Source organism: Mixophyes fleayi, chromosome 1 (assembly GCF_038048845.1).
Source record: "Mixophyes fleayi isolate aMixFle1 chromosome 1, aMixFle1.hap1, whole genome shotgun sequence".
NCBI lineage: Eukaryota > Metazoa > Chordata > Amphibia > Anura > Limnodynastidae > Mixophyes > Mixophyes fleayi.
In genome coordinates this window covers 68,099,697-68,127,336 of record NC_134402.1, presented here as the reverse complement: position 1 = coordinate 68,127,336, position 27,640 = coordinate 68,099,697, and the positions used below count along the sequence as shown (strand labels likewise).

At 38.1% G+C, this 27,640-nt stretch overlaps 1 long non-coding RNA gene across 1 annotated transcript in view; it reads right to left on the bottom strand.

Annotated features, from left to right (window-relative positions):
• Window positions 1-12,649: 12,649 nt before the first annotated feature.
• The window catches only part of LOC142138991 (uncharacterized), a 77,775-nt gene continuing 62,784 nt past the window's right edge, over window positions 12,650-27,640 (bottom strand). Inside the window, exons 2-3 of the long non-coding RNA XR_012688143.1 lie at window positions 17,974-18,138; window positions 12,650-13,818 (exon numbers count right to left, since the gene is read on the bottom strand). This is a non-coding gene — a long non-coding RNA (uncharacterized LOC142138991). The remainder of the gene's footprint in view (window positions 13,819-17,973; window positions 18,139-27,640) is intronic.

Sequence of the window (27,640 nt, the reverse complement as noted above, 5' to 3'; positions counted from 1 at the left end):
CTCCATCAAACCTCCTTTCAAGGAGAATAGAATTGAAAAAGTATATAAGCATGGGAGAAAGGACAGGAAGCATTTTTTTATAATATGCAGCTGTGAAACCATCAGGGCCTGGGGCAGACTTGTTTCTGAAGGATTTGATAGTAAGTTTCAGTTCCTCAGGCGTTATCTCTTGGTTTAAAGATGTCAACTGCGTGTCACTGAACATGAGAAGATTACAAGAAATTTTTTATTCTAGATCTGAGATCCTTAGGAGGGGGGTTATCTGCCTGTAAGTCGTACAGTTTAGAATAAAAGTCTTGAAAACGGTTGGCAATCTTTTGTGGATCATATATTTTGTTAGCAGAAGTATCTTGTATATAGATAATTATATTACGGATTCTCCTGGAGCGTAGGCTAATAATATTTTACACTGCAGTGACGTAAAAATAAGTTAGTTTGTGAAAAACTATCCTTCGCTTTAGCATTTTAAAAATTATTTTGGATAAAACATAGGTAACAGGAGGTAAGTACTTTTTGGCACTGTTTATGAAGAAAAAACAAAACATGAAAATTCCACTTTTTAATGCATTTTCTACATATCAACCTTAAGATATTGGGTGTAAGAATTTTTATGCTATTAGAAAATGTAGGTTGTTGTACTGTTGAGTTATAACCACATGAGGTCACTCTTTGCTTAGCTCTGTGTAAAAGAAAATCAACTACTGTTGTAAACACAGACAGACAATAACTGTAAATGTTTCTAACTTTTTCTAAATCATCTATCAGAAATACTATGTAAATTGAGCACTTTTTATGGGAAATGCATTCCTAGTGTTACATTCAACAGCTTACAATTATGTGTGTTAAAAGACATTTCAAGATCAAAGTAATTCAGTGAAAAATGTTTCAATTGGGTCTTTGTTATGTGCTTTTGCAAACTAAGACATGACATATGGTTATTTCTTAGAATTATTAAAACATATCTATAACAAAAACATAACCTAAATGTAAACCAAATTGATGAGTTGAGTACATTCAACACTCACTACTGTCCTCCACTCGAATCCATCACCAATCCGTTATTGCTACTGTATGTAGGGCATTTTACTGTTTCTTAATAAAATTTAAGCTGTGATCAGTATAATGTGACATCCTACTGACAAAACTAAATGATAAAATATATGCATCACATTTATTTGTAGGTTTGAGCTTGAATTTATTAATCTCTTTGTTCCACTGTCTGAACTTCCATGCTTGAAGACTATTCATAATTTAATTTAATTGTTCAAACTGTTAAGCCAATACATGTCAACATACATCTCAGTCTCAGACCTGTTTGTCATGTCAAGATTATATTCCAGACAGGAAGTGACTAGCTGAGTAGCTTCCCAATCAGGGGGTCATATATATTGGGGTATATTATTCTAATTATAAATCACTTGCTGAACATTTTCTTGGCGTCCTCACTAAGGATATTGGATCAAAATGAAATTTCTCCACTTAAGCTACAGAAGCAGGAGAAGTCCAACATTTAGGAATGACATTCCTAGTCACTAGTATCACTAAACCCACTATGAGTGGAAAGAGTTTATCCAGTATTTTGTAAGCGGTTCAGTTGAGCACTACCATTGGGGTATGATTTGAAGAAAATCTAGTGCCAATCAGCTTCGCTAAATATTATAGAATGCAGACTGGCATTTGTTGCTGATGCAGAATGGGCTAGAATAGGCTCATTTCATAATTTTAAACTAAATTTAAAAATAAGTGGCTGAAAGCATCTTGGATTATTAAATCCAACACCTTCTAGAATAAATTTAATGTTCTGTGAGGCAATTTATTTACCAGCTGCTAAGGATGTCCACAATGTCATTCTGGCCGGGTCCACTGTTCTGGTTGCCTGGTATGAATTTACCGGTGCTAAGTGCCACATTTGCAAATTAATAATTCAAATTTATTGTAAATTTATTTTATAAACATTCTTTTATAAACATTAATGTATTTTAAATGTGCACTGCAGTGTCGGGAGAGTAATACCCGGCACCGCAGCATTGAATGGGTTAACCATCGTCACTGAGCGCTGGGGGAGTGTAAAAATGTATTTTTTTTAAAAAAAAAAATCTGGGATTCCTCCGGTGGGTTGTTACCATTGTTCCGGGACCAGAGCGATGTGGTGCTGGACGGTCCCCCAATTCTTGGTGGTACAGCGGGGAGCTGCAGCTCCGTATTTGCTGGTGGGGACTAGCAGCAGCACCTCCTGGATTCAACTTAATCCAGGGGATGCTATGCATAATGGATAACCCAGCTAGAAAGCATACTGGAGCTCAGAGAGCTCCAGGAAAGGCAGCCTTGGGACTGGAGCCCTGTGATCTGGCTGCCTACTTCCTGAAAGACCATTTCAGCTACAGGGGGGAGCCAGACCCTGAGACAAGGTCCCCGGAAGTATTTTACACTGGAGATTTAGAAATGTATTTATTCAAAATTAGTCAAATTGTTTTATTTGTTTTCCGAGAAACAGTAATAGTCACATATTATCACCCACACAGGGATATCATACAGGTATCATTAAGTTTAGTAGCGTACATATAAGAAATAGTACCATTCAAAGATATCAGCGATAACATCTTATAGGTAATAAAAAATGACTACAACTTTATAACCATATTGATTTTGTAGTGTTAATTCTATTTTTCATGAAGAACAAACTATATGAGAGTAAAGAAACATAAGATATATCTGTATAAGAAGTTCTGAATAATCAGGTGCCCCCTCACACAGTACACTCTATTAGGAATATTCCAACTCTCGCAGTTTCTCAATAACCAATGGTGATTTCCACCATCGATACCAGATTTTCTCATATCTAATCTAATTTGTTATGGCTTGTTTACATGTATCTTTCGTGGCCAACTATATCATTGACCAGATCAATCCAATCTCCAAGGAATGGACGTTCTGGCGCCATGCATTTCCTGACAATAACAACTTTAGCTAACGTAAAAAGAGTGGACAACAGATGTTGAATACAGCTTTTTTCTCCAGTGAAGGGCAATTTTAATGCTACATTTTGGACAATAAAGAAGAAGCAGGAGTTCAAAGATACACATTTAAACTCCTCACCCTCACTTTTAAAGCTCTTAGTCAATCTTCCCCTCCCTACATCTCAATTCTCATCTCTACCTACACTCCTAACCGCCCACTCCGCTCTGCTTGTGACAGCCGCCTCACTACTTCACTGATCATCTCCTCTCACTCTCATCTTCAGGACTTTGCCCGGGCTGCTCCCCTGCTGTGGAACGATCTTCCACGTTCCATCAGGTTAGCATCTACTCTCAAAGGCTTCAAGCGTGCCCTTAAGACTCATTTCTTTATTCAAGTCTATCAGTCCTCCTCCTAACTTCCTTGTCCTGGCACTCTTCCCCAGTTAGTACCACCCTTTTTGTGTCTCCCCTTCCCTATATGATGTAAGCTCTCATGAGCAGGGCCCACTTTCCTTGTGTGCTCCTTCTACTGCTCATTCACCCTCTGTACCTCTTGGCCTGTTTTCTGAAGCTTTGGCCTTCTTCTCGCTGATTTCTACCTTCCCTTTCACTATCTGTCAGATATAATCTGATTTGCTTTACCCGGTCACCTGTGTTTGTATTTATTTTTGTATCATGTTGTGTCTTGATTCTGTTTTCTGTATATGTAATGTACGGCGCTGCGGACCCTTTGTGGCGCCTTATAAGTCAAAGATAATAATAATAATACTACACTGATAGGCAAAAAAAAGATGGAAAACTGTATTTTAAAGAGTAATGTATAATGTTTATAGTCTTTTGCCAAGATAAGGAGTTCACTTAGTTTCAATCAAGTAGGTCTCACCCTCAACCTCATTTTGGACAATACTATGCTTCCAACTTTGTGGCAACCGTTTGGGGAAGATTTTCTATTTCAACATGACTGTGCCCCAGTGTACAAAGCAAGGACTACAAAGACATGGTTTGATGAGTTTGGTGTAGAAGAACTTGACTGACCCGCTCAGAGCCCTGACCTCAACCCCATCAAACACCTTTGTGATGAACTGGAACAGAAATTGTGAGCCAGGCCTTCTCGTCCAACATCAGTGCCTGACCTCATAAATTGTCTACAGAATGAATGGGCACAAATTCCCACAGAAATACTCCAACCTATTGTGGAAAGCCTTCAAAGAAGAGTGGAAGCTGTTATCGCTGCAAAAGGAGGACCAACTCCATATTAAAGGATATGTATTTCAATACAATGTCATTACAGTCCCTGTTGCTGTAATGGTCAAGAGTCTGAATACTTTTGTCCATAGTGTAGTTAAAATAACATAGGTTTCAAAACAGATACATAGGGCATCATGCTCCAATATCAACTTGATTTTTCTCTTTAGTCAATGTTGCAATTTATTTTTATACCCAGAGATTATTATTGTGGTCATAAACATTTAAGCCACACTTCTGAATGGTATACAATTAAAACATAGATCTTGCTTCTAGAGTTTTCTAAAGAATTGAAAAAAAAAATGTTTATGCTTTTTAATTTTTTAACTGCATCGCGAATCGTCTATTTTTATATATTGTTAATGTTTTTAAAGTATTCATATTTGAATTTCAAAGCAGAAAGATCAAAATACTAGCATTATCATTTGGCCAATTAACATGGTCAGAGACATTTCAGACACTAGAGCATGGTATGATGGGACCAGTGATTAAAGCAGATTGAAATATGTGCGCATGTGTAATACAGATGCCTGGGAAAGCAATTACGTAAGGGCAGAATTTAAAACTACAAACAAATAGATAGGAAATATAGGATATTTATTTAAATATTTACCTGGATTGGACTGGTATAGTCAGCTAAACCTTATTCACTATCCCTTCTGTGAAGTAGTTTTCCCTCAAATTTCCTCTGAACCTACTTCCCTCCAGTTTCAGACCTACTTCTCTCCAGTTTCAGACCTACTTCCTTCCAGTTTAAGACCTACTTCCCTCCAGTTTCAGACCTACTTCCCTCCAGTTTCAGACCTACTTCCCTCCAGTTTCAGACCTACTTCCTTCCAGTTTCAGACCTACTTCCCTCCAGTTTCAGACCTACTTCCTTCCAGTTTCAGACCTACTTCCCTCCAGTTCAGACCTACTTCCTTCCAGTTTCAGACCTATTTCCCTCCAGTTTCAGACCTACTTCCCTCCAGTTACAGAGGGCCATTTGTATTGCTCATTATATTAAGGGGCAATTCTATTGAATTATTTTATTATTAGGGCAATATGAATATATAATTATATTAAGGGGCAATAATATTTAATTGCTAAGGGTGGTAACAATTATTTATGACGGGGACAACACTTATTATATAATGCAAATCATTTATATTGCACACATGTCGAACTACAAGTACCAGTATGTACTTGTGTGGAAGTGCATGCTGCAACTTGTGGTATCAAATAATAAGTGTAATGAGTCCTCATAATAAATAATTATTGCCCCCATTGGCAATCAAATTTTTTTTGCACTTGCTATACTATTCTTGCATTCTCCAGTGAGTTTGCTTCTAACTTTTCAAAGTTAAATATGGACTCATAAACACCCCCAAAAGCAGTAAGTCTAAGGGTGTTGAAACTAATACATCATTCCAGAATAAAAATTCAAAAGATACAAGAACTAGTATTCCATTTATTTTGGTAGCCAAAATGCCAGTATGATGTGAAGAATGTTGTTATTGCTGCACTGGTGCCAGGTTTAAAATTTCTTGCATTCCCTATAGGCCTGTTATAGCCATTGCTGGTTCCCTCTCATCCATGTAAATCAATTTCCATGGTCTTTACTGTGAACGTAGCTGACTAGAAAGGCATGACTATTATGCTGGCAGTACTCAAAAAGGTTAATTGTCATGTCTGAGGATTTGTCTATACCAGGGCTAGGTTGTGACTCTGGAACAGGACTGGTGATTACTTGCAAGAAGGTGAGTGGCTTGATTAGGTTTCTAAGCATGATATATGATGCCACTGGAGACTGGCAAGAAGTCAGGAATAGATAGTGAACGGATTTAGCAGTGGAGACCAGGCTGGAACCAAAATGTAGTACCGGACTGGAACTGGATAACAGGACTCGACTTGAACCGGAATCTAGGCTGTGCAGTCTGGGTAGAAACAACTGTAAAATCTGTAGACTGCAAGAAACCAGGTTGGGGTCTAAAGAATCAATGTTGTACTGGCAATGGGTTAGGGATCCAGGAAGTCATTTTATAGTAACTGCTATCACCTGATAGGAGGCTGCGGTCTGCCGAGTTGAAGCACCACTCTGACTGGCTGAGAGGGTGCAGGTGACTGAATCTAAGATGGTGTGCCCATGCACTGGCTTTGGAGGGATCACTGGAGTGGAGACAGACTAGCCAGCTTCCTGCAGAAAGATCTGAGACCAGCAGAGCCTGCAGACCACAGAGATAGATGAGAAAAACAGCGGAGGGGTAAGTAACAGGACCTGAAAATCTGGTGCATGACAGTACACCTCCTTTTTTTGGATGGACCCTGGTCACCTCCTGGGCTTCAAAGGGAAGTGTGCATGGAAGATACGGTCCAAACGTGGAGCATATACATCAGTGAAATTAATCCAGGCTCTTTCTTCTGGACTGTAACCTCTCCAATCAATAAGATACTGAAGTTGACCATGACGAATCTGTGAATCAATTATCCTTTTCTACTTCATTCTCAACTTCTCATTGAGTTTGGATTTTAGGAGTCTTAGAGAGGGTAGAATGAAACTTACCAAAGGCTTCAACAAGGATATGTGGAAGGAGTTTGGGATTCATAGGAGCAAAGTAAGTTTTAGTTTGCAAGCTACTGGATTGATGACTACTTCTATTGGAAATCGACCAATGTATCGAGGGGCAGGCTTCATGGATGGTAGCTTAAGCATAGACAGGTGAGTCCAGGGTTGGTGAAAAATAGACAATCATAGAAGTTGACTGGCAGGTGTCTGACAAGGTATTTTATGCTGGGCACATTTGGAACAAGAAATTATGAATTCTCAGATGTCCTGTTTGAAAGTAGAATTGGGAAGCGTGAGTCAACTGAAGCAATTTCTTATGAAGTGCTGGAGCTATGAAAATTTTCCCTGGAAGCAGGGTAGGAACAATATTGGTGGTAGAGAAGAACACAGGATTGATGATGGGACTTCTTTTGGTGAGGCAAAGATCTTCATCTTGAACCATGGAACGAGAGAAAGCAATTCTGAGATCCTGGCAGGTAGGTTACCTTGAAGTCAAACCTTGAAAAGAACAAGACCCATCTTGTTTGTCTTGGGTTGAGACACTGGGATGACTTCAGATACAGAAGATTTTTATGATCTGTTATGACAGAGATGGGATATTTGGCACCTACTGAAAGATGCCTCCATTCCTTCAAAGCCAGCTTAATGGCTAATAATTAATGATCTCCTATAGAGTAGTTTCTCTCTGCAGGCAGAAATTTGTAAGAAAAGTAGCCACAGGGAGGAAGATATTCATCTTCAAAGCTGTACGCATTAATGCAATAGACACTTGCTTTACCGCTAGAAGCACCTAATTACAAAATGAGCGACGTGCGGTCACTACACCACATGGGAAGGGAACGGGCATCAGAAATTAACATACACATGCCCCCAAAGGAGTCACAGCTTAAGGAACTATCGGCACTCGTTCAAGGATCGATCGGAAAATTATACACACTACATGATCATTAGGTGGATTGGTCAAAAAATATTAAACAGTACAACCAACCAAATGAGAAGACAATCGACACTTTGTCACAACTCTCGACCATTGTGCCACTATACACACTAATCTGACTTATGTCGTATGTCAGAACTTGTATTGGTGAAAAGAAAAAGAAATGATCTAGTGGGGCACACAAATGGGCAAAAAAAGTTTTTATTTATTGTCTTGAAGTTTAAATATCAGTTAAATACGTCTTTATTAATTAAAATTAAAACATTCCATTAGCGAAATATAAAAGTTGAAAATAGATACCACCCTAAATAGAAATAACTGTTAAAAAGACAAAAATAAATTTGTCTAGCCGCGACACTGCTCCATTATAGACCTTATTTTTATTACTTTAGGTGTGAAATACACATTTATAAGTCTATGATTGTCACCACATCCCATAAAAAGACAGTGCTGTGAAAATTATGGTCTTTATTAATACATATTGCAAAATAGCAACATCAAGGAGAACAGCCTAAAGAAATTCAAAGGTACTATGGCTTTCCAAAAAACGTATGTTGGGACTATTGTAATCCCATTATATAACCGCTGTGCCCTACATATTGTTCTGGTGTATAACTCAGGGGAATGATTGATTATCACCTGATATTGAGGGCTAGCAGGCACCAGTATATACTATATGGCTGTCCTACTCTATTTGTGTTTCACTAACGCTCCCTCCTAACTCTGCGGGCAGCGTGTGAATCTAGCTGTCTGAATTGTAATCTGGCTAAATAGCTTATGTCGTATGTCGGCTGATTTGCCTGATTTTTGGACGAAAACGCTTCAGTGTGTACCTAACCTTACTCCTGACTTGACTATTCAAACGCCCTCTGTTATCTATTATCTGCTATTTGTGTAAAGTCCTGATTCTTGAGCCTTGCTTAATTTATGTGATCTGTTACCCCTGTGCTACTTGTATTTGTCTCTCTACCAATAATTGCTCCACACCCTTCTTTATCTTTGTGTGTTTGCAAAAAAGATTGACACATTTTAATCTCTATTTGACACTTGAAATTTCAGCTTTGTTGCAGTAACCTATATTTCCTACAAAGCAATATAATGCAATGTATAGTGTAAGAAAAGGGTTAAGATTCACAGACTTGACTCCATGGAGCTGTGTCCTGCTTGGAATCAACTTTCCTTGCCACAATTATTGTGTTTCACAGTATGTTAACTGTTTGGCTCCTCTCCATTTGCATTTTCTGTGTATTATCTTTGACTCCTGATATTGCTAATTCCGATTTGTCTTGTCCTGACTGCTATTCAGTCTTTTGATAAGGTTGATTGATTTTTTTTTATTGCTGGTCTGGATCACCTGACCTTGCTCCAGTTGCTGACTTTTCTGACCCGTAGGCCTGTTTGAACTCCCACTTTCTGATTACAATACTTATCACAAGAGGCTGCTGCATCACTCTACAGTCATGGGCAAAAGTTTTGAGAATGATTCAAGTATTGGTTTTCACAAAGTTTGCTGCTTCAGTGTTTTTAGACCTTTTTGTCAGATGTTGCTTTTGGTATACTGAAGTAAATTTACAAGCATTTCATAAGTGTCAAAGGCTTTTGTTGACAATTACATTAAGTTTATGCAAAGAGTCAATATTTGCAGTGTTGACCCTACTTTTTGAAGACCTCTGCATGATGTCAATCAACTTCTGGGCCACATACTGACTGATGGCCGCACATTCTTGCCTAATCAATGCTTGGAGTTTGTAGGAATGTGTGGGTTTTTGTTTGTCCACTTGCCTCTTGAGGATTGAACACAAGTTTTTAATGGGATTAAAGTCTGAGGAGTTTCCTGGCCATGGACCCAAAATTTTGATGTTTTGATCCCCAAGCCACTTAGTTATCACTTTTGCCTTATTGTAAGATGCTACATCATGCTGGAAAAGGCATTGTTTGTCACCAAACTGTTCTTGGATGTTTGGGATAAGTTTCTCTTGGAGGATGTTTTGGTACCATTCTTTATTCATGGTTGTGTTCTTAGGCAAAATTGTGAGTGAGCCCACTCCGTTGGGTCAGAATAAAATCCATGCATAAATGGTATCAGGATGCTTTACTGTTGGCATGACACAGGACTGATGGTAGCACTCACCTTTCCTTCTCTGGACAAGTGGTTTTCAAAATGCCCCAAACAATGAGAGAAAATGACTTTACTCCAGTCCTCAGCAATCCCTGTACCTTTTGCAGAATATCAGTCTGTCCCTGATGTTTTTCCTGGAGAGAAGTGACTTCTTTGCTGGCCTTCTTGACACCAGGCAATACTCCATAAGTCTTCACCTCACTGTGCGTGCAGATGCACTCACACCTGCCTACTGTCATTCCTGAGCAAGCTCTGCCCTGGTGGTGCCCCGATCCCGCAGCTGAATCAACTTTAGGAGACGGTCCTGGCGATTGCTGGATGTTCTTGGGCGCCCTGAAGCCTTCTTCACTACAATTGAATCTCTCTCCTTCAATTTCTTGATGATCCAATAAATGGTTGATTTAGGTGCAATCTTACTAGCAGCAATATCCTTGCCTGTGAAGCCATTTTTGTGCAAAGCAATGATGAGTGCACGTTTTCCTTGCAGTTAACCATGGTTAACAGAGGAAGAACAATGCTTTCAAGCACTACCCTCCTTTTAAAGCTTCCAGGCTGTTATTCTAACCCAATCAGCATGACAGAGTGATCTCCAGCCTTGTCCTCATCAACACTCTCGCCTGTGTTAACAAGAGAACCACTGACCTGTTGTCAGCTGGTTCTTTTGTGCCAGGGCTGAAATGCATTGGTAATTTTGTTTTTGAGATAAAGTTCATTGTGATGGCAGAGGACAAAGAGGACTTTGACATTAATTGCAATTCACATGATTACTCTTCATGACATTTTGGAGTATATGCAAATTGCCATTATAAAAAGTGAGCCAGCAGACTTTGTGAAAAAATAATATTAGCGTCATTCTCAAACTTTTGTCCATGACTGTACTTCTAAGATTATAAACTATTACTGGCCGCTACCCTACAGCTGTTGTTAGCTGCTCTCAGCATACAGGGACTGTCTCTTCTGTTTGATACTTACCTATCATCACTAGAGGCTGCTACTGCTACTGGACATGCTGCTACCTGTTTCCAGCATCTAGAGACTGCTGCTTCTGTATGCTACTTACCTACTACTGCTCATTGGATTTCCAATTGCCCCTGTGCAGCTCTGGCAGAATAGCTACAGCCACCAACATTAACCTACTAATGGTGTGGTGGCTCTGCCTAGTTGTTTTGATTCCACTTACATGAGGTCCCATTCAGAACTTTTTCCAGAACCACTTTACGTTCCCAATCTGCCCCTGGTCCTGTTATTCTATAATGTTTAAAGGAGGCTACTGCACAAACCAAGCTTATTCCAGGACCCCTTACCATTTGTACCTTTCATCATGTTGGCTTTTCCACTATCTGCCATTCTACTTCACTCAGATTGAGAAGGTCAGTGTTTCAGTCTGTGAGGTACACCAGTGGTAGATTTTGTTCTACAGAAAAGCAGGCAAGTCAGAGGAGGGTGCAGGATGTGTAATCTGCCATAACACTATGAGGGACAAGGGAAATCCCATCTATATGCTCTCTTAGTAAAGGAATCAAGGACCAAGTGCATCCCGCTACAGGAAGGTCTACAGGGATACATTTTGAAAAGGTATATCTCAGAGTTCTGAAACAGTACAGATCCCTTAATGCAAAAGACCCTAGTGTTTGTGTGTATACGAGTGGTCCTGAATTTAGACTGTAAGCTCCAGTGGGGCAGGGACTGATATCAATGATTCAATATTCTCTGGAAAGCACTGTGTAGTATAGCTGCGTTATACAAATACATTATAGTAATAATACCTTAAACTGGTGAAGAAAGAAAATTACTACCTAGTGTTTTTCAGTTCCCCCAAATTGAATATCAGGGGGTGCATTTGAGCAAAGAGAGCTTTCAAGATGATTTGGAGGTCCCAGGGTATGGTTTTCAGGAGATCTATTACTTTTAGATTATTGCAGTCTCAATTTATTGATTATTTAGTTGATGTTGCCATTAATAGATTGTGTCAGCTTGTACATGTGCTATTCTGTGAAGGTCTGCCACAGTGTCATCTAGTGCCATTAGGTCTTCTTCTATAGCTGTTTGTTCAGCCAGCTAGAAAAAGTAAAGTCAATGCCTGCATAGATGCTTCTATCGCTCTGCTAGGTTGTCATATTCTTCCTTTGTAGATGTTGAATAATTTCTGTGCTCTGACTGTGCCCTTCTCCATACCTATTGAAGTGGATCCTCTCGGACCCTATTACCACTGGCTCCATAAAGCAGCAGCATCTAATGGATATTCTGATCTATACAGGGTGAACCACATAAGGGGACTAAATCAATTAAAACAGTAGAAGATATACCTAACTATGTACCTCATGAAACTGTTCTTACAGAGTCTTTAAAACCATGCACTATTAATTGGAAAATAAATGTTTTATTCTATATTGTTCCTTATTATTCATGAGGCTGCAACTGAGAGACATTTAAGTAATACTGACATTTAATCAATATTAAATTATTATGTTTATAACATTACATTTTTATGAGAAATGTGAAAAATGTTGTAAACTGCTAACTGTGTCATTATTTGTCTCCTATTTCTGCAGCTGGAATATGCTGTTCTTGTGACTGTTACTCATCTTTTGGTATGTATGACAGAGTCTCTGTGGGCTATATTTCCACCATGTACATAGCAACATGGGTGTGATACCACAATTTTATAACTCAAATGTGTGTTCTAGAATTTTAGATTGTAAGCAATGTCAGAGGCATAAAAGTAGTATGTGCTCATTTGCAAAATGATTAATGATATATCTCAGAAACATGCCATTCACTAATAAATAAACATGGCAAACTCTTATAATCAAGTGTATAAACTAAAAACATATTTTTATGCAAACTATTTTTTATTGAAATCAATAAGTATCAAATACAACCGGCAAAAAACATTATACACAGACATATCAAACTATTTGCAAAATATAGCCCGGACCTGGCAGCTTTGCTCTTTTAAGTGTCGGCATTTAGCCTGTCAACATTTTCGTGTCAGCGGGTTAAGTGCCTACATTTTCATTGTTGGAAAAACGTATGTAAGCCTAGGAAGCATTGAGATCCGGCTTGGCAGTATTAGTGATAAATGTGAAAGTCGCATTTATACACAATATAATAGGTAATGAAGTGTCCTATACACAATACAGAATAGTGTCTTGACAGTTATTCATAAATGTGAAAGTTGCATTTTCTACATCAAATGTAATTGCATACAAAAACAAATACAAAAAATAAAATAAATTAAATGCATCTGTTGTTTTTCCCTTTAATAATCCAATAGGAATCTTCTTTCCTGAAGTAGTGGAAACGTCAATTAATGAAGGTGAATAGACATGCACAATTTCATGTAATATAGCACTAATGTGAATGATTTAATCATCTAGAGGGGTCAGTATGCAATCAGCCAATCCGAACTACATAGTGCTGTAGATTGGTATCATCTCCAGCACCCGCCAGAGATCTGCCTTCTGGCAAGTGTATCTGCTTCTGTATCCAAGTCTACTTGATTTTCAATTATGTCAACACGACCTTATTGTACTCATTCAATGCTTGTCAGTCCACCCACCTTCCTTACTCAGTTCTCCAGTTCTGGGTCTCCAAGCACAAGAAGTATTATGTGCAAGATCCGCCAAAGTATACACACAGATGTAGTTGTTTTATTGGTCTGCCTGCACGAATGATCAAAGTGGATATTTAGAAGTGTCAGTATGGAAAGTGGAAGTGAATGAATTTTGATAGTTTTCCAATGAAGGCAGTAGGAGAAGTGGCAGTATGGCTTCCCACCGTATACCATTCAATTTCGACTGCTGGCCTGTACAATATGGAAATGTGTATCTTATGCAAAAAAAAAAGATGTATGTTTAACTCTACATGAGCCCTGAATTGTCGGAGCACATAGCGCCATTAGAGCTCTGACTCTTATGCCGTGGGTGGCCTCTCCTGGATCTGAGGAACACTGAATTCTGTTCCTCCCTGTCACTCTGACTGCTGCTTTCACAGATCACAGATTACAGACCTCCTGAGGAGAATATAAGCAGAACAGAGAGAGATCATCATAGAGGGCCCAAACATTGGTCTCAAATACCACCATCTTGTTCACTACAGAAGCGCTGCAGATGAAAGGTACTTTACTAATACATACATTCACCTACCTTAACACAGACCTTACTCTCTTTACCTGAGCAGTCTATTCATCTCTTCGAAAGGAGCACAAGCAAGCTATACCCTTTAAAATTATTATTATTATTATTATTATTATCGTTTATTTGTTTGGCGCCACAAGGTTTCCGCAGCGCCGTACATGGTACAAACAGTAGACTATACAGGGTAAAACAGTACAGGACAATAAACACAAAGTACCAGTACTTCAGAAACTCCAAGCAGGCAGATACAGTAGAGACGGAGCAGAAGAACAGGTATGGAGACAGGAGGGAAGAGGGCCCTGCTCATTCGAGCTTACATCCTAAGGGAGGGTAAACAAAGTCAGGCACAAAAGGGAGCCAGTGAAGCAACGGGGAGAGAGAAAGGGGGCAGGGGAGAACCAGAAGAGGTGAGAGGTTAAGTGGATGGTTGGTAGGCCTTAAGGAACAGGTAAGTTTTAAGTGCCCGCTTGAAGGAGCACAGATTGGGTGAGAGACGAATGGAGCGAGGGAGGTCGTTCCAGTGAAGGGGGGCAGCACGGGAGAAGTCTTGGATTCTAGAGTGGGAAGAGGTGATCAGAGTGGAGGAGAGGCGGCGATCATTGGCCGAGCGCAGGGAGCGGGCGGGAGTGTGAATGGAGAGGAGGTTAGAGATGTAAGGGGCAGTAGACTGAGAGAGAGCCTTGTAAGTGGTGGTGAGGAGTTTGAAAAGGATTCTGTAGGGGAAGGGGAGCCAGTGTAAGGAAAGACAGAGAGGGGAGGCAGAGGAGGAGCGGCGTGAGAGGAAGATGAGTCTCGCAGCCGCATTGAGTATAGAGCGGAGGGGGGCAAGGTGGGAGCAGGGGAGGCCAGAAAGAAGGAGATGCTGACACAGCCAACAATCTATTTTACTATGTTTCACTATAATAATGATCCCACAGCTTTTCATATCAGTGCTGGGCCATAATAACTACAAAAAACAGTATCAATGGCTGGCTTGATCATCTCCTACAAATAATCTGTTTTCAGAATATTTTATTGGAAAACTTCTTTTTATCCCATATACTTTTTGAGACATTGTCCTCGTATTTCTAGAACTATACTGCCACCTGATGTCTCTCAATAAGTGATTTAACTTGTATATCCAACCCATTGCAATTTATAATGTAAACCGCATTTGGTTGCTAAGCAATAACTGGGGTGCAAAATAACAATCTGAATATAATATAATTCAATAATACATGGATAAATTTGAGTTTGTAGACTCCTGCAAAATAGAAATGCATCAAAACTGACAGATATTGAGATACCCTCTAGTAGTGTAGGAAAATCTTCCAATGCAGTTCTAAGGAAACCAATAAAAATATGACACCCATATCATATAATGATGTAGCCAGGGCAATCAAGGAGATGATGGAACTTCTAATGCAGATTGAAGCAACAAAATTTACAGAAGCTAGAAATAAACTTAAAAATCATATCTCTCAGACCATCAGACAGGTCACCATTAATGAACAACACATCGGGAAAAACATGCAAGCTATAACTACCCTAAAACGTCAATTTGCATCCATGCACATAGTGCAAAATAAGATGCTAAATAAAATAGATGATTTGTAAAACATATCACGCTGTAACAATCTCTGTCTGGACGGTCTCAAAGGACATAAAAGAACCGTCCCTCTTTAAGTTCCTCATGACTGACCCTCCTACCATTCTAAATATATCAGAAGATTTGAAAAGACTAGAAATTGAGCTGGCACATTGCTTAGAATCAACTAGAGATAATACAGACACAAAACCAAGACCCATCATATTCAAGGGCCTGATTCATTAAGGAACTTAAATTAAGAAGTTTCTTATTTAAGTCTCCTATTCAAAACCATGTTACAATGGAAGGGGTGAAAAATAGTTTTCTGTTTTGCACATAAGTTAAATACTGACTGTTTTTTCATGTAGCACACAAATATCAACTTTAAATTTCAGTTTACAAATAAGCTATTAAGTATTTGTGTGCTACATGATAAAACAGTCAGTACTTAAGTTATGTACAAAACAGAAAACTATTTTTCACCCCTTAAATAAGAAACTTCTTAATTTAAGTTCCTTAATGAATCAGGGCCCAAGTGTTTAAACTATATTCATAACGTTTGTCTATGGACTGCTGTAAAACATATTAGTAAAATTAAATGGATGAACAATCACCTGCTTCTAATTCAAGATTACTTCTCAGAGCTTTCCAAGGCCCGCAAAGAAATGTCACCTATATGTTGGAAGCTTGTACAAGCTGGCTGGAAATACGCTCTGTTATACCCGGCACGCCTACATGTTTTCAATGGCAAGCACTTTAATTCTGTACAAGATGTCCAGGCATTCATGGATCAGTCAGAGAGAGGAGCCATGTCTGAAGATGCTCAGACCATATAATAGACAGTTAAGTATAACTAGTAATCCCTTGTAGCCACAATTTAAACAACTACAATTGTTACTCTCTTTCGACTGAAAATACTACTGAAAATATTGTCATTGTTTGACTATTTAGATCACAATTCAGGTATACTCTATTGAAATATGATTGGATTAGCATTAGTTACCTTACTAAATTCTCTTAGTTAAAGTGTTACTATTGTTTACAAAGGCCTATCATACTGTTTTGGTGGTTAAAAGTTATTGAATAATTGGACGAAGTTACCAAATTTATAATATACAAATCTCTATTAGGACTGTTTCAAAGGTTTACATTCATGTTTTAGTAAGGAAGAATAGGCCACAATTTGAGTGATCATAACTACAACTTTCTCTCTCACGAGTGTAGACTTTATATAATAATTTGGACGAAGAGTCAATTATACTATCCTGAAATATAAATAGAATAACATTAGTTATCTGATTCTTTTTTTATCTTCCACCGGCTATATATCATTATTACTACCTTTTCAGGATGGTTATTACGATGCTTTGATTATGTAAAGATGCTGATTTTGACTATACTTAGACAATATTATACAGATTTACAATTTGATTCTACAACTACAATGTAAAGTATTTTTACAAATACTACTATATACTATATACTATATATGGTAATATTCCACACCGCTATTACTTTAATACATTATAATTTTAATGTGCAACCACAGTGTATGTCATCAATACTGTGCCAGTGAAAGGTCTATAATTTCAAACTTCACTTTCATGTTTAAAATGTTTTATTTTCCTAATTTGTTTTTTTTCTTTCCTATATATTTTCACCTGCTCCTACCCAATCCTATCCAGCCTATATACCTCATGCTTCATACAGACCCGTGCAGAATATTTTCTATATCTACATGTGGGGAACCCGAGGGGAGGAGGAAGGATGGAATTTGTAGCTCAAAATTCTGAATACAATAGTTAAACTACATTGAATGATCTAAAAATTTGCTCATAGAATGTTAGGGGTATTAATGCCCCAGTCAAAAGGAGAAAACTTTTAACCTACATTAACAAATTAAATAATTATATAATTTTCTCCAAGAAACCCACCTAACAGACTTAGAACATGCTAAATTAATAACATGCTTAGACAACAGGTAGTTGCTTACTCATCCTACACCTCTAAATCCAGAAGGGCAGCTATACTAATACATAAAGGACTCCAAATAGGAATCCACAATAAATGCATAGGGCTGAGTCATTAAGGAGAGCAAAGCAAAAAAAAGAAAAGGAGTAAGTTTGCTCCAGGACAAACCACGTTACAATACAAGGGGTGCAAAATAATTTATTATTGCACATAAATTAAATACTGGCTGTTTTTTCATGTAGCACACAAATACTTGATAGCTTTATTTTTACACTGAAATTTAAAGTTGATCTAGGGCATGCTCTATCCCAACTATAAATCTGTCCCCACATTTTTAATTTATCTCCCCCTCCAATGCAACATGGTTTTGCCAGGGTGCAAAGTTACTCATTTTGCTTGCTTTACTTTCCTTAATGAAATAAAAATATGTATAGAATATATTCTATAATCTATAAATATTCTAGAAATACATATAGAATATTTTGTCAATTACCCTTTCTGCAATTATTCCTGATTTGGTATTGCCTCTCTTAGTTCACTCTTATAAACTGATTGTATACATTTTCTGTATTTTGCCGTAAAGATTCATAATCATTTATTGTCACAATAAGATCATTGAGCAATCATCAGACTTGAATAATAGTAGCTGGTTACACTCCTGTAAACAAAAAAGTAAAGTGATTGAAGGTTTTCATTTGCAATGTGTAATTCACTGTTAGTTGAATGCTTTATTTTTAGCAAATGTAGCCACATTGTACAACATAAGAAATGAACAATCTACTGTGTCGAACTATAGCAATTTCTGCTATGCTTTAACAAAATTGGCATAGAAATTGTAATGCAATGCTAGATCATGAATAAGACTCTCCTAATATAGGACCTTAACCACAGACCTGATCTTGCTCTGGGGTTGGCAGGAATAGAATTGTAGCAGCAACATCACAGAGATTCCTACCTCCACACTTCTGGCTGCACTGGTACCGTACATCAAACCACCCCACACTTCTCCAGACAGAAAATTACATGCCCTTGTTATTCTTTGTCAAACTAATATTAACTTTCTGATGTGCATGGAACATATACCAGTTGGACTGTGAAATAATGCTAGGGCTGAATGATTAATGCCTTCCCAGAAGAAAAAGACAATTTACAGGGCTGAATTGTCTTTATCACTGAAAACATTCCTCATACAGAGTGCTGCTGTAACGTGATTAGAAAAGAGCTGTATTTTGATCACTAATGATTGCTGACTCTTCTATGGAAACACAATGAGTGGTAGATACAGTTTCTCTCCCATACCAGCAAGTAAAATGTCTAAATGAAATTAATTTGAACCTGAATAAATGACCTTCAGTAGTCATATTATTTTCTATTAGTATAATGTGGAAAGAGGAAAAAAAATGTGAGCTGGTAATTTACTGCAAGTCCTAAGTATGTCTGGGAGATAAATCAATTTGTCAGTGTATAAAAAGCCAGAAATCCGATCTCCAACTAATACACTTAGGGGGTCAGTACACCAATAACCAGTCACACATTGCTGCACTGTAAAAGTTCACATAAGTAAGAACTCAGTGGCTATTGTTTAAATGACTTAGATAGTTATCAGTCACAATGAGAAGCAGTACAATTATGTAAGTTGTAAATAAGCCCATAAAACTTGGTCTGATTAAGGCTTCCAGCCGTCCAAGGATAATCACTACTACACCAATGTTTATGTTTGTATTCAGCAAAAAATCAATGAAAACTTATTTGACTTAAATCTGTCGTTATGTATCTAAATTTGCAATGGATTAAAATAGTAATCGCTGATACAAATTGTATTTTTATTCAAATGCTTAATTTTCTTTATTACATTCAGCTGAATAATGCAGGAGGCAGATTCTTCTGACTGGTTCCTCTGCTGTCTACCTACGTGGGGTGGCATGTGTATGTGACGTGCAGCCCCATACGTGACTTGCTCAGATGGAGGGGGAAGCCATAACATGTTGGGGGACAAAGGGGGATAACATCGGGATACTGCCACATGAAGAAGGGGGGAGTTGGAGACAGAAGGAGAGACTCAAACGGTAAGTGGGAGACAGAGGGAGAGTAATTCACAAACTGATGGAGAGACAAAGTGGAAAGAGACAGAGGGAGAGACTCGCATTTTGGTATCATGGCACAGTACGGCCACTATTATAGTGCTTACCGCCTGCCCCAAACCTGCATAGCGTAATATTCCCAAATGTTGCACCCATAGGGCCTGACTCAAGTGCGAACGCAACTTGCAGTTTAAAAATGAGCATGGAATTTGAACATAGTGCTGTCTCCCTTATATAATGGCTTAGGGTATAATATATTGCTATACAAATTAGTTTTTTGTGTTCTGATATATGTCATCCTTATACCTATATGACTGTTGTTTTAAATGTGTTGTATTTTTTGCCTTTGAAAAACCAATAAAAAGTTTTACTCAAAAAACTGTCCAAAGCTTTTCACTAAGCCTTGTACATTGTAGAGCCTGTGCGTGCTTAGATATCCCCCTTAAGACCATAATTAATAGTCCCGCTCTTAAAAGTGATGTCCATGCGGCTGCCGGGATCTTAAACCACCACAATACTTATAGGTCAGTTTTGTAAACAGTCGCAATAAAGAGTTTATCGGAAAATGGCATCTTCGGAATGAAGATGAAGTCAGGAATGTGAGTTTCGCTCTTTCACTGCCGGTGTAAGTAGTGTCGGGGTTTAGTTGCTCGGTATTACCATTACCACCGCATTACAATGCAGTGTCAGGTGATCATAACGCCGGAATGTTTATCCATTATAATAGTTGTATTGTCTACATGTCTACTGCACATATTTTAAAAAATATATGTGTGAAAGGGCTTTAAGATTATGCAATTCTAGCCAATATGCTCATACACCTTTTGGTGTGAGTGGTGGTAAATCTGATGGTTAAATTAAATTTTCTTAAGTTCTCAAACACAGTGCCTCTACCTAAGTCATTCTCTCTTTCCAGCAGAGCCACCATCAAGGGGGCACATGGCTTGCAGCAGTATGGGATACAACAGCAGTATGGGGCCTGACAGACCTGGACCCTAACAGATTTATTAGAGGAGGGGGAGAGGATCTTCACAGTGACTTAAGGGACATGTTGAGCTCCTATTAGACAGCTATCTAGACAGCTGCTGCTTCTGATATGTGAGTTGTAGGGAGGGCAGCCCCCATAAATTAAGAGATGTAGCAGTGGGCCCCCCTTGTAGGCACTGGAACTTGATTCTGTCATTAACAGTCGAGTTCCTAACTAATGGGGGCTGTTATCTTAAGCATCCATTTCATATAGCCAGTCAAAGTAATTACCATCAAAGAGGCGTAATGTCAGCTCAATGTAAATTAATGGATAGAGGTTGAGGGTTATTTATGCTTTTGACCTTTTTCATGCGAGAAAGGAAACATGTCTTGCATCTTTCATTATACCTCTATTGAGACTTCCATGACATATATTCTGCATGGGATATTTCTCCCTAATGAAAAATTAATGTGAGTTTTAGACTTATATTTTTCTTAGAAGGTCTGGATCCTCAAAACTTTTTCAATAGTGTTTTTATATACATTATCGATTTTGTCAATTGACCATATTACTATTTCATTCTTAGTCATCTCATTGGGCTAGAACCTTATAATGTGATATCCCTATTTTAATGTACTTCAATATTATTATCGTAAGATATATTGGTTGTTAATAAATATTATTATCACATATCGATTGGTTTCCTTTATTTTATATATATATATATATATATATATATATATATATATATATATATTGCCATCCTGGTACCTGTTCTGCGCTGATAATTTTTATATTGGTTTCTGTCTTTTGTGTGGGTTATCACTTCCCTACACTTGATCCAAGTTAACTAAGTTTATATTTATAGCGCCTTCGTATCCCTTTATTGCAGTTCGCTCAACTTAGAGTTTCATCCACACAACTCTGCTAAAATACATAAATAAAAAAAATGTGATGAGCTAATGGTGCTAAAGTCCAAGTTAATAAGGGTAAAACCAGAAAAGAGTTCAAAACCGATAATTATATCTTGACAGGAATCCTAAATGTGACAGCATTGATTTTCCAAGTTACAGTCCGTGTACTTTCTTTTGTTCACCTAAGAAGTTCATATGGAATACCCAAAAACAAGACAAAGATGGCAACAATTAACAGAATTGGTCTCTAAAACACAAGTGAAAAATATTACTTATGCCCAAACCTGTGTGAGGATTTTGCTTTGGTAATATTGAAAGACTGAAGATACATTGATACCTTGGATTTTGGAATTTGTGGATGCAACAAACTGCCTCTGTAATTTCCAAGAACCCACTAACATTTACAATTCTTATAATCACAGACTGGCACAAAAAAGTTAGGGTTATCACACTGGACTAAAGTCAGATTTAAGACCTGTCATTCACTTTTTTGTATTCAACCTTTTAAGTATTTGGCTGCAAAACTTTCCAGTTTTCATCAGTGGAATTTGGTCTTCAGTGTTCCCAGTCCCACTTTAAGCACCCACACAGCAGAATAATAAAACTGAATGCCCCAATTCTATTTATAGACTATAAATTCTGCTAAATAAATATACACACACAGTGCGCATTGGCCATTGCGTGGAATGGTGAAGCAAAACCGAAACTGAAAGATTGCGTTTGCAGAACTTTGCACTTTTGCAAAAGGCCTGATCCACTGCTAAATTTGATGCAACTTCATTCCTCCCTATTGCAATTTTGTAGATGGCCCAGAGTAATTTGCTACATAAATATTTGGATAAAATAGTAATTACATCAGGCAAGTGATGACAAATAATTGTAAATGTGGATAAACATAAGGTACTACACATAGGCCATGGTAACAATTATAACAGTTATGCTTCCAATATACTAAATGGGATAAAATTAGGAAATCAGAGATCTGGGATGTAAAAAGAAAATTGAGAATCAGCACTTTAACCACAAGAGTTAATAAAATACTGTAGGGATAGAAGATAGAACATAGTTTTACCATTGTGTAAGTTATGGTTACTCTGCATTGTGAATATGAGGTACAGATTTGGGTAACAGTGTATTGAAAACATAAGAGAATTCTAGATTGCTCAAAGATTGGCAGTTTTATTGATCCAGGGAATTAATCTGCTTGTCAATATGGGTTCAACAAAAATGTTTTTCCTTCTGAGGTTAAATTGCCAGCTGTCTAACTGGGTTCTTGGAATTGGTTTTATCTGGATAAAAAATAAAAAACTGTAGCTCTTACAGATTTCAGTCAAATAAAATAAATAAACAATATGTAATATGCCCAGCATATAAAAATCTTTTAAGAACAATTTGTGCTCTATACTTCTACACTTAGAAGAAATATATTTTGCCTATTACAATTTGTGATATATATTTGGGGTAAAACTATCTGCATAAAAGTAACATAGTAACATAGTTGATGAGGTTGAAAAAAGACACCAGTCCATCAAGTTCAACCTATTTTGGATCACCTGCGATCCCTCATTTGAAATTGATCCGGATTAAGCAACCGCCAATCTGTTTCAATCGGGAGAAATCCCTTCAGATCCAATATTGTAGTCCTACTTTTTCCCTATATCCACTGCTATTCTTCATTTTAATTAACGGTCGTATACCTAGATACTCTTTTCTTCGTCAAATTCATCTAACCCTTTCTTAAACATAAATTTTGAATCTGGCGTCACAACTTTCCCTGTAGTAAATTCCATATCTTGACTGCCTTACAGTAAAGAACCCCTTCCTTGGCTGGTTTTGAAACCTCCTCTCCTCTAACCGTAGGGGGTGATTGCCTGTCCTGTATATAGTCCTTGGGGTAAAAAGTTCCCATAAAAGTTATTTGTATTGACCCTTAATGTATTTGTACATAGTAATCATATCTCCTCTTAGATGTCTCTTTTCTAAAGTAAACACGCCTAAACTGGCTAATCTTTCCTTATAACTTAATGACTCCATACCCTTTATTAATTTTGTTGCCCTTCTCAGAACTCTTTCTAGTTCCAAAATATCTTTTTTATAGAGTGGTGCTCAGAACTGTAATGCATACTGAAGATGAGGTCTTACCAACAATTTATACAGTGGCAATTTTACACTGCCTTTCCTTGCATCTATGCCCCTTTTTATGCATACCAATACTTTATTTGCCCTTGCAGCTGCTGCTTGACATTGAGCACTATTGTTAAATCTACTGTCTATGAGCTCTCCCAAATCCTTTTCCATTATAGATTCCCCTAAATTAATCCCATTAATTGATATATTGCGTACTTGTTTTTGATCCCTAAATGCATAACCTTACATTTATCTATGTTAAACCTTATATTCCATTTGGCCACCCAGTCCTCCAGTTTATATAAGTCCCTCTGTAGAGAAACTACATCTTGCTCTGATTTTATTACCTTACTGAGTTTAGTGTCATCTGCAAAAATGTAAACTTTACTCTCTAAGCCATTACCAAGGTCATTTATAAATATATTAAAAAGGAGTAGCCCCAGCACAGAACCTTGCGGTACACCACTTAAGACTTTTGAACAATTAGAAAATGTTCCATTTATCACAACTCTCTGTTTCCTATTCTCTAACCAGTTTTAGATCCAAGTACAAATGATGTTTCCTAGACCCAGTTCCCTTATTTTGTAAACCAACCTTGTGTGTGGCACACTACCAAAGGCTTTTGCAAAATCTAAGTAGACCACATCTACTGTGCTGCCCTGGCCTAAGTTCCCACTAACTTCCTCATAGTATCTAATTAGCTTATTTTGGCATGACCTATCCCTCACAAATCCATTCTGATTCCCACTAATAATCTTCTTGCGCACCAAGTAATCCTGAATACTATCCTTTAATATTCCTTCCATTAGTTTCCCCACTATTGATGTCAGGCTTACAGGTCTATAATTCCCTGGTTGTGATCTCATTTCCTTTTTAAACAGTGGCACCACTTCTGCTTTTCGCTAATCCCTTGGTACTGAGCCTGTTGAGATTGAATCTATGAAAATTAAGAATAGCTGTCTAACTATTTCTGAGTTTAGCTCCATAAGAACCCTTGGATGTATGCCATCTGGACCTGGAGCTTTATTTTTCTTAATATTCTTCAGTCGCCTTTGGACTTCTTCCTTTGTCAGTCAAGTATTAATTAATGCTAAGGTTTCATTTCCGTTTTTATGTATTACTCCTACCATTTGTTCCCCTTTAGTAAATACTGAAGAAAAGAAAGTGTTTAATACCTCTGCTTTTTCCTTACTATCATTTATTAATTCCCCCATCTCACTTCTTATGGGTCCTATATTATCTATTTAAATCCTTTTGCCATTTATATACTTGAAAACTTTTTGGGGTTTGTCTTACTTTCTTTTGCAACTTGTTTTTCATTTTCTAATTTAGCATATTTAATTTCCTTTCTGCATATTTTATTACATTCCTTTTACCTACGGAAGGACTCCTCAGACCCTTCAGACTTAAACAATTTAAATGCACGCTTCTTCCCTTGCAATTCTTATCTTACCTTTTATTTAGCCACATTGGTTTAGACTTAATTCTTTTACATTTATTTCCCATAGGAATGAACTTATACGTGTATGTTTCCAACAATATTTTAAAGACAGCCCGTTTTTCTACCGTATTTTTTCCTTCAAATAATTTATCCCAGTCTATGCACTTTATAGACTCGTTTAGCATCTTAAAATTTGCCTTTCTAATGTTTAAAGTCCTAGTTGATCCCTTATACCGTTGCTTCTGGAAATTAATTCCAAATGAGACCATATTATGATCACTGTTTCCCAAGTGTTCCCATATTTGAAGTTTTGATATTTTGTCTACATTAGTTGTTATTACTAGTTCCAGTATAGTCCGTTTCCTAGTTGGTTCCTCTACTAATTGGGACATGTAATGGTCTTTTAACGTGCTCAGAAACTTATTTCCCCTAGATGTATGGCAGGTCTCAGTACTCCAATCAATCTATTTGCTGTTGAAGTTGGGCTTCCTTAATCATACTAATATTTGGGGACTTATAGCATATCTCTATCAGCAACTTCTCCAAAGTATTTTCTCCATTGGATATTTCCACCCACAATGCCTCTATATTATCACCAATATTCTCATAAATAACTTCCTGAATACTTGGTTTTAACTATGGCTTAATATAAGACATACTCCTCCTCCCATTTATTTACCCTATCCCTCCTGAAGAGAGTATAGCCTTCCAAGTTGACTGCCCAGTCATGTGTATCATCCTACCAGCTCTCTGGAATACCTATAATATCATACTGCTCATTCATTGCTACAAGTTCTAACTCCCCCATTTTACCTGTCAGGCTTCTTGCATTTGCAAGCATACACTTAAGTCTATTAACTCCCTTAGGCATTTATTTTTGCTTTAAAAAGGGCCTCTCCTTATCGGCTATGCTTCCCTTTCCCCCCTCTCCACCCCCTTGACTATTGTTAAATTCCTCCTTACTACTCTAAATGTCTATCCCATAAATACTTGCTTGCCCCCCCCCTGCACCCAATCCCAGAAGCCTAGTTTCAAATCTCCTCCAAACTTCTAACCATCCTCTCCCCTAGCACAACAGTCCCCTCCTCCTTCAGGTGCAACCCATCTCAACGATAAAGATGACAACTGACTGAGAAATCAGCCCAGTGCTCTAAGAATCCAAAACCCTCCTTCCTACACCAATCTTTTAGCAACATATTACCCTTCCTAATCTCCCGCAGCCTCTTTGGACTAGCGCATGGCACAGATAGCATTTTGGAAAATAGTACCTTGGATGTCCTTGTCGTAAGTTTGTGACCTATGTCCCTGAAATCATTCTTTAGAAAACCCCATTTTCCTCTAACTCGGTCATTGGTGCCAACATGCACCAAAACCGCCAGGTCATTCCCAGCCCCTCCCAACAATCTATCCACCCAATTTGCAATATGCAGAGCCCAAGCACCCGGGAGACAACACACGCATGCGCGGTCCCGGTAACAGATTGCCCTATCTACCCTCCTAATAATTGAATCCCCTACAACCACAATCTGCCTGAGTCCCTGAGTAACTTTGGTCCCCACTATGCTGGAGAGACCGTTCCCCTTGTTGCTAGATAAAGCAGTCTCACCCAACTCTGCCAATTCTGAACTGCCTTCCACAGTATCTTCATCCAATCTGGCAAATCTACTGGGATTGCTGAGCTCAGAACTGGCCTGCCTCTTCCTCCATCTGCTACCCCTAGTAACTGTTACCCAGCTGCCTACTTGTGCATCCTCTTCTGTCTCTGCAACACCCTGCTCAGATAAGGCATCAACGGTGAGCTGTAAACTCTTCTCCAGGTTGGCAATGGTCTGCTTAAGATGAGTTACCTGAACTTCCAAAGAGACCATATGCTCAAATTTCTCACAGAAGTGTGCATACATATGACAAGATATGCAAAAGTAAAACAATTATGGAAAACGGTAATTGTTCAAAATTTTGAGTTTTTTTCACTAATCAAGTATTTATCTCACTATTAGGAAAAAGCAGCATAACATTGCATTAACGTTTATGAAATAAGAAATAAAAAGGTATTTCTTGTAAATCAGACGACAACATGTGAAAATTGTCACGAAGGGGGGAAACCATTCAGTTACGAAGTTGCTAAGCAGTACAATAATGCCTTCAATGTTTATTATAAGAGTACAGGATTTTAGTTTACAAGAATGCTATACAATCAGCATAAGAAAGTCCACCTATGTCTTGTCAGCTCCCAATAAGCTTTGTCCTATATTATATTCATTGCATATGATACATGACTTTATGAGAGTCAGCCTATTTCTTCAGTTAGCGAGATGCTTTCCCAACCACTATCTTTCTGTCACGACTGTTAGTGGGTGTATGACTGGTAGGAGGTACCTGCTGTTGTTGGCGCAACTCAGAGGAAGGCGCGGAGTCTAACGTGCCCCTGGTATTCACCAGGAACCCCCGCAAGGAAGTATGGACTCCGCTGCAGGGACACGCAGGTCGCGGTCCTTCCTAGAGTCCACAGCGAGATACAAGGGGGTGTCAGACAGGCCGGTTCAGCAACGTTCAGGTAGAGGAGGTACAAAAGGGAAATCCAGAAGAATGGTGAGGCAAGCCGAGTCGGTAATCTTCAGGGAGCGCAGTAC